General features: G+C 51.3%; 1 protein-coding gene across 3 annotated transcripts in view; it reads right to left on the bottom strand.

Moving 5' to 3' along the window:
* Positions 1-10,050, bottom strand: part of TMEM63C (transmembrane protein 63C) — a 32,892-nt gene extending 22,842 nt beyond the window's left edge. For 2 of the 3 annotated variants that reach the window (XM_032691350.1, XM_032691349.1), the window contains exon 1: positions 9,556-9,813. The gene's annotated coding sequence lies outside the window, so the exon portion shown is untranslated. Of the gene's footprint in view, positions 1-9,555; positions 9,814-9,843 lie in introns of those variants that run through there. The other variant, XM_032691352.1, reaches the window with a different exon arrangement.
* Between the last annotated feature and the right edge of the window lie 2,657 nt (positions 10,051-12,707).

Genomic DNA, 12,707 nt, shown 5'->3' with positions numbered 1-12,707 from the left:
GGTAGAAAGGAGAGTGGGAGGGTCATATTCTGCCTTTTATAAAGCCACCCGCTACAGAGATTGCCAGCTGCAGGAGCAGCCAGCACAGCTATAGCCATCACTAGTGAGCAGAGGGAACGTCACCCGAGGGCAGAGGGAAGGAAATGGCAAGGAGGGGACTTGGACTGTGCATGAAAGGGACACAGATCGAGAAGCCCAATATCACACTGCTTGGGCCAGGCAATTCTGGTGGCTGTCCTGCCTGGCCAGGATGGTAAGGGCCACTTGAGGATGGCAGGGACCTCACCACTGAGCTGGTGGAGAAAGCAGGTGCATTTCAAGCCCTTGCACAGCCACTCTCAGTTGCTGAGCTCCAGCCAGCCCTCCTCACAGCTCATGGCCACAAGCCTGCTGTGCCATGTGGGGTGAGCATGGGCACATGGTGGGCTACCAGGGGTCTGGCACTCATGCTGCTGGGCCCAGCTCTGCTCCACTCCAGCCTGCTGCTCCCTGACAGTACTGGGACCTGGGAGTACTCTCCCACTGAGCACCCTCATCCCACAGCCTCCTAGGAGTCAGTGGGCAGTGTTATGTTGATCTGTCGATCCCCTTCTCCTGGGGCCAGCCATGTACCTTTCTCCACACTGCTCTGGGGGATGCCTTGGTGCCCAGCTGCCACCAGCCTCTCCACCCTTTGCTCCTCCCCAGCTTCAAGCAGCCACAACATCCCCCACAGCTGATTCTGCTGCAGGAGCAAAAAAACACTCCTGCCCTGCCCAGCTCCCCTCTCTGCAAGCACAAAAGCTTCTTCCTGAGAGCAGTGCATTACAATGCTATACACACACACACACACAAAATACAATTTTAGAGCATCTGCAGAGCTAGAACATTTCTATTGCCTGTGCTTGGTGCCAGGAGAAGAGTGAGGTTTGGGCTGCAGCAGGAGACCATGAGTACACCACACACCAATCCTGGCCTTCACAAGGCTTTCCTCCCACCTCTGCCCAGCTTCCGAGCAGATTTGGGTAACACCATATGACTGGGATGAATCACACCACCCTGGGAGCACGGGAGCTGGCAGCTCAGTGAAGGCTCTGGCACCAGCGAGTTGCACAAGCAGGGATGGCCCCAGAAGATGCTGTGTAAGTCACATCCAGCCGTGCCAGAGGGATTAGCTCTCAGCACACTGGTTTGAGTCAGTAATGCATCAAAGGGAATGGAAAGCCTTTGATGGTGTACACAGGTGCCTGCAACAGGAGGACAAGGGGAGAAGGTACTCCCCAAGGCCTGGCTTGGCCACCTTCTTCCCCTGGGGATTCATCCATAGGGGAACAATCAAATCACCACCTATCTCCCAGAGTGTAAGCAAATTTGGTCCTTTCAAAGAAGGAGAGAAGAGACTGAACCCATCTCATAGTCTCAACACCAGACTGCAGTGCCTTTGCCTGAGCCACGGGCCAGCTGCCTGCCCTCCCACCAGATCCTGCCCCCATGCAGACCAATCCCGGTGCTGCTTTTCACTGGGGCAGCAGAGGGAGCAGGCAGTCACTCTCCTCTGGTCACTGGGACACACATCCAGCCGTCTTTGCAGCCTACACAGCCTTTGGGGGAGACGAAAGCTGTTGCTGCTGCAGCCAGAGGAAGGTGGCTCTCTCAGGCACATGTGGAGCTGCAGACACGTGGCTCTGCAAAGCACTGGCCGTTTCAGCCTCCTCCCAGTGCGACACATAAGGTGACAAGACAACTTGTTCCCATCATTTCCATCACCCCTGGGGAATTCCCCTCGCTCCAGTCACGTACCTGCTGCAGGGCACAGCAGAGCCAAGCAGAACAGAGCAGACAGCCCATCACACCCACCAGCTTACTCCCATCTCCTCCATGGAGAGGACCTGGAGAGATAGCCCTGGAGCATCAGAGATAAGGGGGAAATCACAGGATTTTTGGGGCAAAGACTGGGGTTCAGGATCCCCCCCCATACACACGTATCACAGGCAGGTGGCCCAGAACACAAGATGAGTGGGACACAGATGGTCAGGAGGCAGACTCTGTTGTGCTAGTGCTGCAGGCTGGCCCTGCCCGCACCTACCACGCTGCCTTCCTGCCCGGCTCCGGCTATGCCCACTGGCCAGCAGCTGCCCACAGCCAGTGCAAGGGGTGTTGGGAGTAACAGATGTGATGAAGAAAAACACAAGAAATGGTTTCTTTCCCTTCAGGCAGAGAAGGAAGTGTCACATCTGGACATGTACAGCAGCCAGGCTGGGAAAGGGACAAGGCATTGGGAGGAGAGAAGCTGTGGGCTGGGAGGCACAGCATCGCCCAGAGGATGTGAGACAGATGGCAGATTTGGCAGCAGGGTGGTCACTGAGAGACCTGCAAGCTCTTTCTGCTGCAAGAGCAAGCAGAAACACAACACTGTGTGAGGGCTGTCAGCCCAGCCTGGCAGGTTTGCTGGGGGGTCACATCCTGTCAAACAAGCCACATCCAACAGGCAGCATCAGAGACACTTCATGGGCAAGTCAACCTTGGAAAAAGGCTACCTAGGGGGGCTATTGGGGGGAAATGGGAGGGAAGGCAGAGAGATTGTCCTTGATTTCTCTTCACAAGCCTGCCTTCCCTGTACACAGGGTACACAGCCAGGTCAGCGCTCAGGGAAGGGCTGGAAGCCCCTGTGCTGCTTTGCCCACTTGGCCAGCAGTGCAGGGTCCCCAGGCAGCCAGCCCCTGCCCTCCACATCATCACTGCTCACATGGAACAGAAAAGAAAGGGAAATCAGACATGAGGCACTGCAGCAGACAGCTGCAAAAGGAGCTTCCCCAAGTTCATGCCCCCTTCTCCTTCCAGGGCACTTCAGGCATAGCAGAGCCAGCACCAGGAATGCAGCCGACTGAAGAGACTTGGGGACCCAGAAGGGATCAGTGTCCCAGAAACAGCCACTGCAAGCCTCTTCACAGCCCAGCAGCTATTGAGACCTCGTCACAATTAGCAGGAATCAGACAGGCTCTATGTCCATTTCAGCAGAGATGCTTGGGGATGGAGCATTGATATGGAGGTGTTTGCAGAGTGGTTGGGTGTCCTGGCCCCGTCCCACTCAAGGCTCTGCTCAGTGAGGGAGAGAGATACCATCCCGCTGACACAAACACTCTCCCCGCTTTCCATGTCTTGAACAAGGTGGGCCCTGAGGAGCAGAGAGTGTTCCCCAGCATGTTCAGGGAACATGCAGCCAGCCTCCAGCACTGAGAGCAGGACTGGACCTGAGGGTCGGCAGATCCCATCACACGCCTGTGCAGCTCTTCTGCCCCAGGGGATGGGGAGGATGCAGCACTGGGACAGAGGGCTCCCATGAGCAGTTGGGCAGGTGGAGGGATACCCCCAGGCATTGCTCCCAGCTTGGACTTTAAAGGCTACACACATACAGAAACTTATGCTGCCTCCAGGATATTTTCCACCGAAAAACCCCCATGAAGCCCAAAGAAATGTGGAGTGAAATCCCTTCTCTGCTGAAACAAACTGCATCATGCCTTTCACGAGGGCTAAAAATTCACCTTCTCATTCTGGAGGGAAAGAAACCCCTGAAGTTTTACTTTGTGCAGGGGCTGTCCAAAGAAACAGCCAGCCCTTCAGATGTACCTGCCAGGATGAAGTAATCCTGAAACCTAGTAACTACCCTGGAACACACATAAAAAGTCATCATAGTGTACGTATGTACCCAAGACAAGACTTTGTGTATGGTCATAGTTTCTATAAGTCCAATTACTAAAGTTTTGCATAGCGAGCTTTATCCAGCCTAATCAGAGAACAGTATTTGCAAAAACATCCATCCCCTGACTTTCCTGAAACAACTGAATGAAATCTGAAAGTCTTTAAAATGTACCATTCTCAGGAGATGACACAGCCACTGCAGCTCTTATTATCAGTATTTGCTTTGTTGGGGCTTTTTTCTTGTTTTTAAAGAAGGAAGAGTTTGATGAAATTTCATGAAAGAAAACATAAGAAATTAAAAACTCAGATAAAATAATACTAAACTTGATGAAAATCTCCCAACAGAAAAATCCAATGAAGCTACCTGATGAAAAGATTAGCAGCAGTAATATGAAAGGAAAAAGCAATAAAGACTTGGAACCAGAACAAATAAAAGAATTATGACTCTTGGAAACACACATCTGACTTAAAAGTAATCAGATTTTGTCTGAACTAAAAACTTTTTAAATTAAAACACAGCCAATTTAAAACTGGAAGTTCTTACAACCTACATGCTAAGACCTTAGATCCCTCTCACCAGTGAAAAATAAATCAGTAGAAATTCATGTAGTATGTCCTTGGTGCCAGAACTGCTCAGTGGGAGCTAAAGCCTGATGAACTGCAAAAATGGCTCTGACAGCATCAATCTTTTTTGAAAGCAGAGGGAAAAAATGTTTCAATTAACTTAGTACATGGATTAGTTTAGTCAAAGTTCTGAAAAATTACTGCAGGTTAATGCAGGAGGGCTTGGTTCCCTTTCAAAGCCCAATGAAGATGAAGTATGAGAGGATAACCTCTACTAGTTCTGAATTCCTAAATGCCAGAAATAATCAGGATATATCACTGACTATATTTTACATCTCCTCGAATAAAATTCTCTTCCTATGATATGGTATTATAGTAATACAATACAGTATAGCAGTATAGTATTGTTAAATTCATTATATATATAAATAATGTTTTCATAAACTTATTCTCTTTTGTTTTAAGCAGTTTTATTTAACCAATTAGAAACCACTTTTTAAGTGCTCCCTTTCTGCAATTTGAATTGGACTTCATTTTCCACTGAAATACAGCTGGACCAAATTTATAATAATGATGTGATATCTAATAAGAAATACAGCACTCACCATTTTGTAATGCAAGTAGTATAGACATTAAATATCTAAATAACCATATATTATGCTGTAAACCCACTCACATAAGCATGGTGCAGCCTCCTGCTTAGCCCTAAGTACCACATCATACTCATCAGTGAGAATCAACTTATCCTTAGGAAAAGAGCAAAAGCGTACAAGCATAGCGAGATTAAAAATAGGTATTTAGGTTTTGGCTTTCTGATCATTAATTTAAATTGTGACTTTAATCCATCCATCCTACTCAGCAGAAGGTCAAGAGCCAAACGAGGCACAGATCAAACTTATTCTGAAGTCTACGAAGTTTGGTTTGTTTTTCTGCCCTCTTTGCCATTACACTTCCACATAGTTCTGCCCTCCCTGAGAAAAGTAGCCCAGAAACACAATGAATAGTGCATGTCTCTAGCCTGGAGCCTGCAAACCCTGGGAGTCTCCTGCTTCTGTAGCTTGCGTACTCAGGGGAGCAAGGCAAACCTCAACTTCTGGTCATTTCTCCAATGCTGCCTTGGTGACTGAATTTGTCAGAAGACAGAACAAATAAGCACAGAAGTGTTGAGGCTGAACAGAGATCGTCTAGTCCAGCCTTCCTTCTCAAAGCAGGGTCGGCTAGAGGAAGTTCCGCAGGGCCACGTCAAGGTAGGTTTTGAATATCTCCCAAGGATGGACACTCTGCTCCAAACCACAGCAATGCCAAGAAGACCATCCCAACCTGCTGTTGGAACCAGATCCACCAGCCAGGTGTGTCCTAAGCCCTATGTTACTAGGGGCTGTCCCAGTGCCAGCTGGGATCCCAGCCACTTAGGTGCCCTGTGGCCACAGCCAGCCACTTCCATGCCTCACAAGTCACCCTTCAGCTTCCCAGCCCTCACACAACCTCAGCACCTCAGCCTGTGCCACTTTCCTGATGTGTCATCCTAGTGTGGGTAACCTTGCTGCATGGGTAGCAGAGCAAGAGGATTCCTCCACCAGGGTCACCGTGGCTTGGCCAGTGCAAGGTCCCCAGTCCTTGTGTCAGGATACCACAGGCTTATTTTGGGGAACAGCTGGGAGCCACTCCCCAGCTACCCTTCCAAATCTGAGCTTTGCCCTAACTCGCCCCACGCAGCTCCTCTGAATTTTAGTCTCTCCTTGTCCATCCAACACAGTACATTAAGGGTCTCATTGTCTCAATTTCCATCACCTGTGCCCCAGCTGCCTCCTGCCACCAATTCCCAGCTAACAATAAAGTGCTCACCAGTGAAGCAGGTTCCCTTCCTTTCTGTCAGGAGGAATTCAAAATTACATGATGATGTATTTTTCCACCTTTCACAGCCTGCTTTTCAGCACTTGGGGATACAGTGGAGCTTGGCTTGTTCAGATCCTACCTTCCTCTCAACTCACCCACAAATCTGCAGATGACAAGACTTTGGTGCTGGGGATAGGGGAATCGGGTCACCCAAAGCTTCTGTATACTCCCACTGAACAGGAGCACTGAACCTTTCTGCTCTGGGATTCCATTTTAAACACATCTTTATCTGAGGTCAAACTACCACTATGAGAAGCCCCTCCTTGGTCAAAATGGTACCCACAGCTTCTCACGGGGATGCTGCTGGGAACTGCACAACTGATTCCTGTGTTGAAATGCTTCTATGCCAGGGTGTTCATGCTCTCCAGAGGCTGGGCAACATTACAGCAATTTCAATTAGGAAGTCAATTTCTCAGGCAAAAAGGTTTTCTCTGCAGCCCTTAGCATGGCTGCAGCTCTTAAGCTAACACAGCTATCACCCAACAGAGGGCTATATAGGACAGACAAGGCAGGACAGCACTGGGGCTTAGGTAACTATCAAAATAAGTCATAAAAAGCAAACCTGTTGAGGAGGTGCGAGATCGAGCCATGGCTGAACTGCCAGAGAGTTGAGGGTGACACACGGACCAGGGCAGAAGGCTGGGAGAGAGTAGCCTATGTCCCCTGTCAGGCTACTCTACCTCACCTTCCTCTGCTTCTGCACAGACTCGCTGTGCCCTTTCTCACCCATTAACCAGCAACAATAGTAGACTGGACGATGGGAAGGGCTGCGCACCTCCCTGGACTGCTGTCCCATTGTTCCTGTAACGGTGTGAGCAAATTGCTGCCATTGTCCCCACCTAATAACAAGGTGTGATCACAGCCTAATTACCGTCTCAGACATATTTCAAGTAGTAACTTCAAGCCAGCTTTGGAGAGGTGTTTAGGCACCTTAAAGTGCAGGTAGATGCCAAGTGGGATCTTCTAAAGCTCTAAGACTTCTTGTGTTTGAGGTTGATACCTGGTTAGGGACTGAATGTGATCAAGTCATAGCTGAAGGAAATTGGGACTGGAGTTGCTTCTCCTGAAATAATCTCAAAGCAAACCTGCTCTTACTCTGAGCACAGTGCATCAGTAATGCAATATTTTCTTCAAACTTGGAGCTAGGTACACAAAATATACTTACAGCAACTAAAGTAGGTAAGAAATGCATAAGTGACAACAGTAGAAGGCTTTGGTGTTTGTAGGACTCATGGAGGAGTCAGCATTTGCACAGCACACTGATATTTGCCTAAGAGTTTAGGTGATTGATTAGTTTAATATCAATTGAATTCACTTGTGGGTGTTAGAAACATTTCTCCCTCTCCTTGCTGCTTTGGGAAAGCTCTCACAGTCTGTTAAGAGAGGAGTATTTCCTGTGAGAAATATTTTAAAGCAGTGACACTCCTTCTTTTACAACTCTACAGATGTAGGCTCTGAAGCTGTGCTGAAATCTGCCTTACATTCCCTTGGGCCAGAAGTCTCTGCATGGAAGGAGGGCAAGTATTTACCTCTGAGGGCCTATGCACATCCCTGATCAGCATCCCCAGAAAGCACTGCTATTTCTGTTCCGGTTTGCAGGACCACCCTATGCTTTCCATTGTCAGCAGCCAGCAAACCAGAGATAAAATAGTTAACTTCAGGGAGAGCTTTAAAGAGGGGAGCAGTTACAGAGCGATTCAAGTGTTATCATGTAAAAAAAAAAAAAAGAGCTCTAGGCATTCGAATAGAGTTTCAGAAGCCAGGAGCCAGGATGGAGCCATGGGAAGGAAGAAAGCAGAGGTTTAAGCTCGAAGGGAAGCCGGAAAAGCCCATATGTGCTATGGAGTCAGAGGCTGCAGGGGTGCCGGCTGCCTCCCTGCTTTTATTTATTACTTATTTGTTTGCCAGTGGCTGTTTGCCAGGATACTTAAGACAAATCCTTCCTGAAGGAGCTGTTTCTGCTTCCCTCTCCATCTGTTGCCCAGCCTTGACCACCACTTTGCAGGGCAGCAGGGAAGGCAGTGAGGCCAAGGCTCTGATCTGTTATCAGGATCATTCTTTCTGCTTTCTATTTTTTCCACTTTCTCCCCTCTGAACAAATACTGCAAACCACTACAACAACACCTTTATCCCAAATGGCATATTTTGCTGTCTCTCTGCTGCTCAGACAGGCAGCCTGACAGTCATACAGCATCATAAATCCCCAACATGGGGCAAAGTGCTTTCTCATATCTTGTTTGCCCACCTGGTTTTCCCACCACACCCTGCTCCCCCCTGAACTCTCTGAAAGAGGAGAAGGCAGGTATGTGCAACAGTCCTGGGGATGGTGGCTAAACAGTTAAAAGGAAAAAGATGTTCACGCAGAAATAATATCTGCCAGCCAGACAAAGGTCTCTCTCTCTTTCTCCTGGATAACACTCCTTCTATTCAGGAGGTTTCTGAATAGCAAACCTACTGTGCTAGAGAGGATGGGGAAGCAAGTGAGAGAGAAGGCAGGGCCTTGATCCATGAACAGATCTGGATGAAGTTGTAAACTGGGGGAGAGCAGCTTGGCCAGAGCATTAGATCATCCCGATCCAATAGCTCTCTCACAGAGTCATCAGTATCACAAAGCTGGAGGGAGAAATGGGGAGAGGTTCCCCCTCCTCTCTCCTGCCAGTACAAAGCAGATCTAGCACCATCAGGTGTGGCTCCCAGAAGGAGGATTCTGTGGCCAGGATGACGTGGGGACCAAGCATAAGCCATGACATGACACAGCGGCAGAGTGACATTTTATCTCGCATCACAGGACAGTGGTGCAAGTCAGCATGTGTGCACTGGGAAAGGACACTGAGGGGCTGAGGCTCACTCCCTGCTTCTGCCACCAACTTGCTCCAGCAGCCCAGGGAAGCCACTGCACCTTGATGGGCCTCAGCCACCCATCAGGCGGGCAGACACAAGCATTAATTAAAACCACTTTGCTACGCGGTCCAGAATGAAGGCAGGCAAACGGTGTCTAAACAGAGCCAAGTACCCAGATATCTTCCATAAAACCAACTCGTTTCTGACTCCCGGACCCGCAGAACGGCCCTCGTGCGCTGTCCCGGGGCTGCCCGAGGCGATGCTGGCTTACCCCCACGGTGAGCATCCCTCGCCGCAGTCCCACGCGGCAGGCGCAGCTCGGCGCGGGCGGACCAGGCTCAGCCCCAAGCACGCTTCCCCCCCCCCCAACCACCCTACAGCCAGGTCGCGCCCCCCCGGCCCGTCCTGCATCCCAGGAGCGCCCCAGTCCCCACTCGCCGGAGCCCCGCCGCCCGCCGAGACCCCGCCCGCTGCCGCGGCGCCGCCGGCCGAGCCCCGCCGGCTGAGCCCCACCGGCCGAGCCCCGCAGCCCGACTGCAGCTCCCGCCCTGCCGCCGCCTCCCGCCCCGGACTCACCTGCTTGGCGGGCCCTGGCCCCGCTTACTCCGGGCTCGGCGCTCGCCGTCCCCCTGGGCTGCCCAGCAGCGGCCCCGGCCCGGCACCGGCAGGGGAAGGGGAAGGGGCCGGGGCCGGAGCCGGGGCCGCCGCCCCGCCTCCCCGCCCGCCCCGCTGCGGCGGAGAGGCCGCGGTTCCCGGGCTGCTCTCGCCGCCTCGGCGGTGCTGGGGCCGGGGCCTGCGGTGCCGGAGCTCTGAGCCCCGCGGGGGAGCCGCCTCCCGGCCCGAGCCCCCGCCGCGCTCCCTCACCGTGTGTTCCGCGGCATCCGAGCGAGGGGAGAGGCGGCGGCCCCGGCGCTCGGCGCGGGGAGCTGCCGGCGGAACGCCTGGGTGCGGGGTCTGCGCGTCTCAGGCTATTTCTGGGTCTGAGGCTGTGCCCGCCGCATCCGCCGCTTCGATCACCTTCCGCGGCGCTCGGGCTCCTCGGGATGGCTGCCCGGCGTGTGCCACGGGGGAGAGCGGAACGGGCCTCCGGGACCGACAGCCAGCGCGGTGGGGGTACACGGGGGGTCAGCCTCCAACACAGCGGCAGGGGCAGGTGGGTGGGTGCATATGAGACCTCAGCAGCGTTTGCAAAACCTCTCCCCTTGATGCAGCATTGCTCAGCTGCTTGGCATGGGTGGCGGCAGGGATGGTAGCAAAGAAACTTGCTAGGGGTTTTGTTCCTGCAGAGGGTCCGTGCCTTCCTGTCATCAGGAGTGACCGGCAGGAGGGACAGGGACCTGACCCCACCAAGGTGCAAAGGGGCTTTGAGAGCCTCGTTTTCCTTAGGCATCCCACCCTGCTTCCCATTTCTCCAATCTGTGAGGATGCAGGCAGTGCACTTTATGCTGGAGAAATGGACAGCAGCACATCCAGGGTTGCAGTACTGGATGTCTCGCATGGCTACCAGTGTTCCCAAGTGATGGTCAGAGACACCACCTGTAAGTGAGCTACCAGGCTACAGTCACCAGAATGTGACTGCAGGGAAGTCTCACTGATATCTCAGTTGCTTCATTGCTCCCGCCTCCTATGGGTGGCTTGGGGTCCCACATCTGTGGCTTCTCCAGATGCCGAGTAAACAGTGTTGTTCTGCAGCATCCTCTGAAGGCTTGTTTGGGCTCATTTCATCTCTTTATGGTCTAAGAAGCACAGTTCAGTGATTAAGCTCCAGCCATTTAAAGAACCTTCCAGTCTCACAAGCACAGCCATGAAAACCATGAGGAGAAGCATCAAGAAATGAATGGAAGATAATAAGCTGCCAGCCAAGAACCTTCCTTCATACTGCAAGTGGAAATAGGCTGGCACAGCTCATGGACCATGAGGAACCAAGGGGTGAAAGCAAAGTGGCCCCCATAGAGTCTTTCTTTTTTCAGGCTACTGAAAGCCAAGGTAGCACTCAGCTGATTTCTGGTCTGCTGACGTATGGTAAAGAGAACAGGTGGGCTACAGTGCCTTTTGATAAAACTTCACTATAAAGGAGACCTTTATCTCCAGCCAGTGACTTCTAGGAGCTACTATAGCCAAAGCAAAATATGCCTGAAACTAGGGAACAGCCAAATAAAAAAAAAAGACCTCCAAATCACTTTCACTGCCATCTTCTTCAGCCATGGTATGATGTGAATAATCCACACAGCTTGCCCTCTCACTCCAGACAAGCCAGTGTCAGTCCTACAGCATCACCAAGGCTTGGAGACCTTGACTGCTGCCTTACATCAGGGGACACTCAGGAGAGAGCAGACATGACTGTGCCAGCTTAGTGCAACATGTGCTCTGCAAACACTGAGCAACAGGGGCTTGTGGGAGAAACAAATCTGGGGGGATTTTCTAAAATGTCTCGTGGCTGTGATCTGCCACTGGGTCCCCAGTATTTGATACCCTACTTCTCAGAAAGTGAAGATTGTGTTTTTCATAAGCCATGGCTTCTCTGACCTACTGAATGGAAACCAACATCCTCCATCACTTAAACTGGCAAATGCTGCTGGGAAATCTTGACTGCCAAGCAGAGCTGGTAACCTTGCTGCTGATATGCTGCCCCAGTCCCAAAAGAGTGAACACCTGCTCCCCTCCTTTGGCCTACCAAGACATCAGAGATCAGACAAAGCTGGACAAATCTAGCCTGTGCATAAGCCATTCCCTAGGGATATTTGTTCTTCCTGCTTCTGGCCCAGATTATGCCTAGTTAATAGAATAGAATAGAATAGAATAGAATAGAATAGAATAGAATAGAATAGAATAGAATAGAATAATAACCCAAAAGGGAAACATAGAGGAGCTCAAACAAGGAGAAAAACTCCTTTGTTTTCTGTGTCAGTGGCCATGATTTTGGCCCAAGAAGAGCCTTACAGATGTGGTCTCACAAGGGCTCAGCATCCCATGGTTTTTAAGTCTCTCCATACACCTGGGAAGCACAAGCAGTGTGTGGCTCAGCCTCCAGCTGTGTGTGTGTAGGAGCTGATTACCTCCTTCCCACATTGTTTCTAACCCTGCAGTAGTGCGGGAGAGACATGGAGCTGCAGCCAGGGGCAGCAGGGGGATGAGGCACAAGGAGCAATGCTTTGCAGCTGGGACTGTAGCACTGCATCCTGCTTGTCTGTGTGATGCTCCCAATCATAATTCCTCTTTTCCATCATTTGTGGCTTTAATATTTAAGCTGAATTTCTCCAGGAAGCTCAGGGACTCCAGCTGAATTTGTCTAGACACATTTCAGGCAAGATAGTGCAACTGTTCCTGAGAATAACATCTGGAGAAAATGTGTCTATGTTTTTTAAAAAAGCTGTTGGTTTCCCCTTGGGCAGCACCAGTGTCTCTGAGGTTTGGAGCCAAATACTGGCAAAGGTGTGGCCTTTAGCTGGGGATGTGTCTTTGAATACCCCTGTGGAGCTGGTGCATGTGGAGCTGGAAAACTGCAGCTTGCACAGACTAGGGGCAGACTTGAAGGGTCCGTGAATGAAAATACCCTTTAGTCCCTGATCCCTGCACCCAGCCAGACTGTGTGTCTGTGTCCCTGGCTGACAGCCCAGATTGGTATGGCATGGCACTGCTGGGATGTCCCCATGCTGGCTGCACCCCACAAGGATGCGTGGGCCAGCTGCAGTGCAGCAAGCGTGGCCTGCAAGCCCTTGACTGGTGTT

This window comes from Chiroxiphia lanceolata, chromosome 6, assembly GCF_009829145.1.
Source record: "Chiroxiphia lanceolata isolate bChiLan1 chromosome 6, bChiLan1.pri, whole genome shotgun sequence".
Classification (NCBI taxonomy): Eukaryota; Metazoa; Chordata; class Aves; order Passeriformes; family Pipridae; genus Chiroxiphia; species Chiroxiphia lanceolata.
Note: the sequence above shows the minus strand (reverse complement) of the source record. Positions and strands in the feature narration are given on the sequence as shown.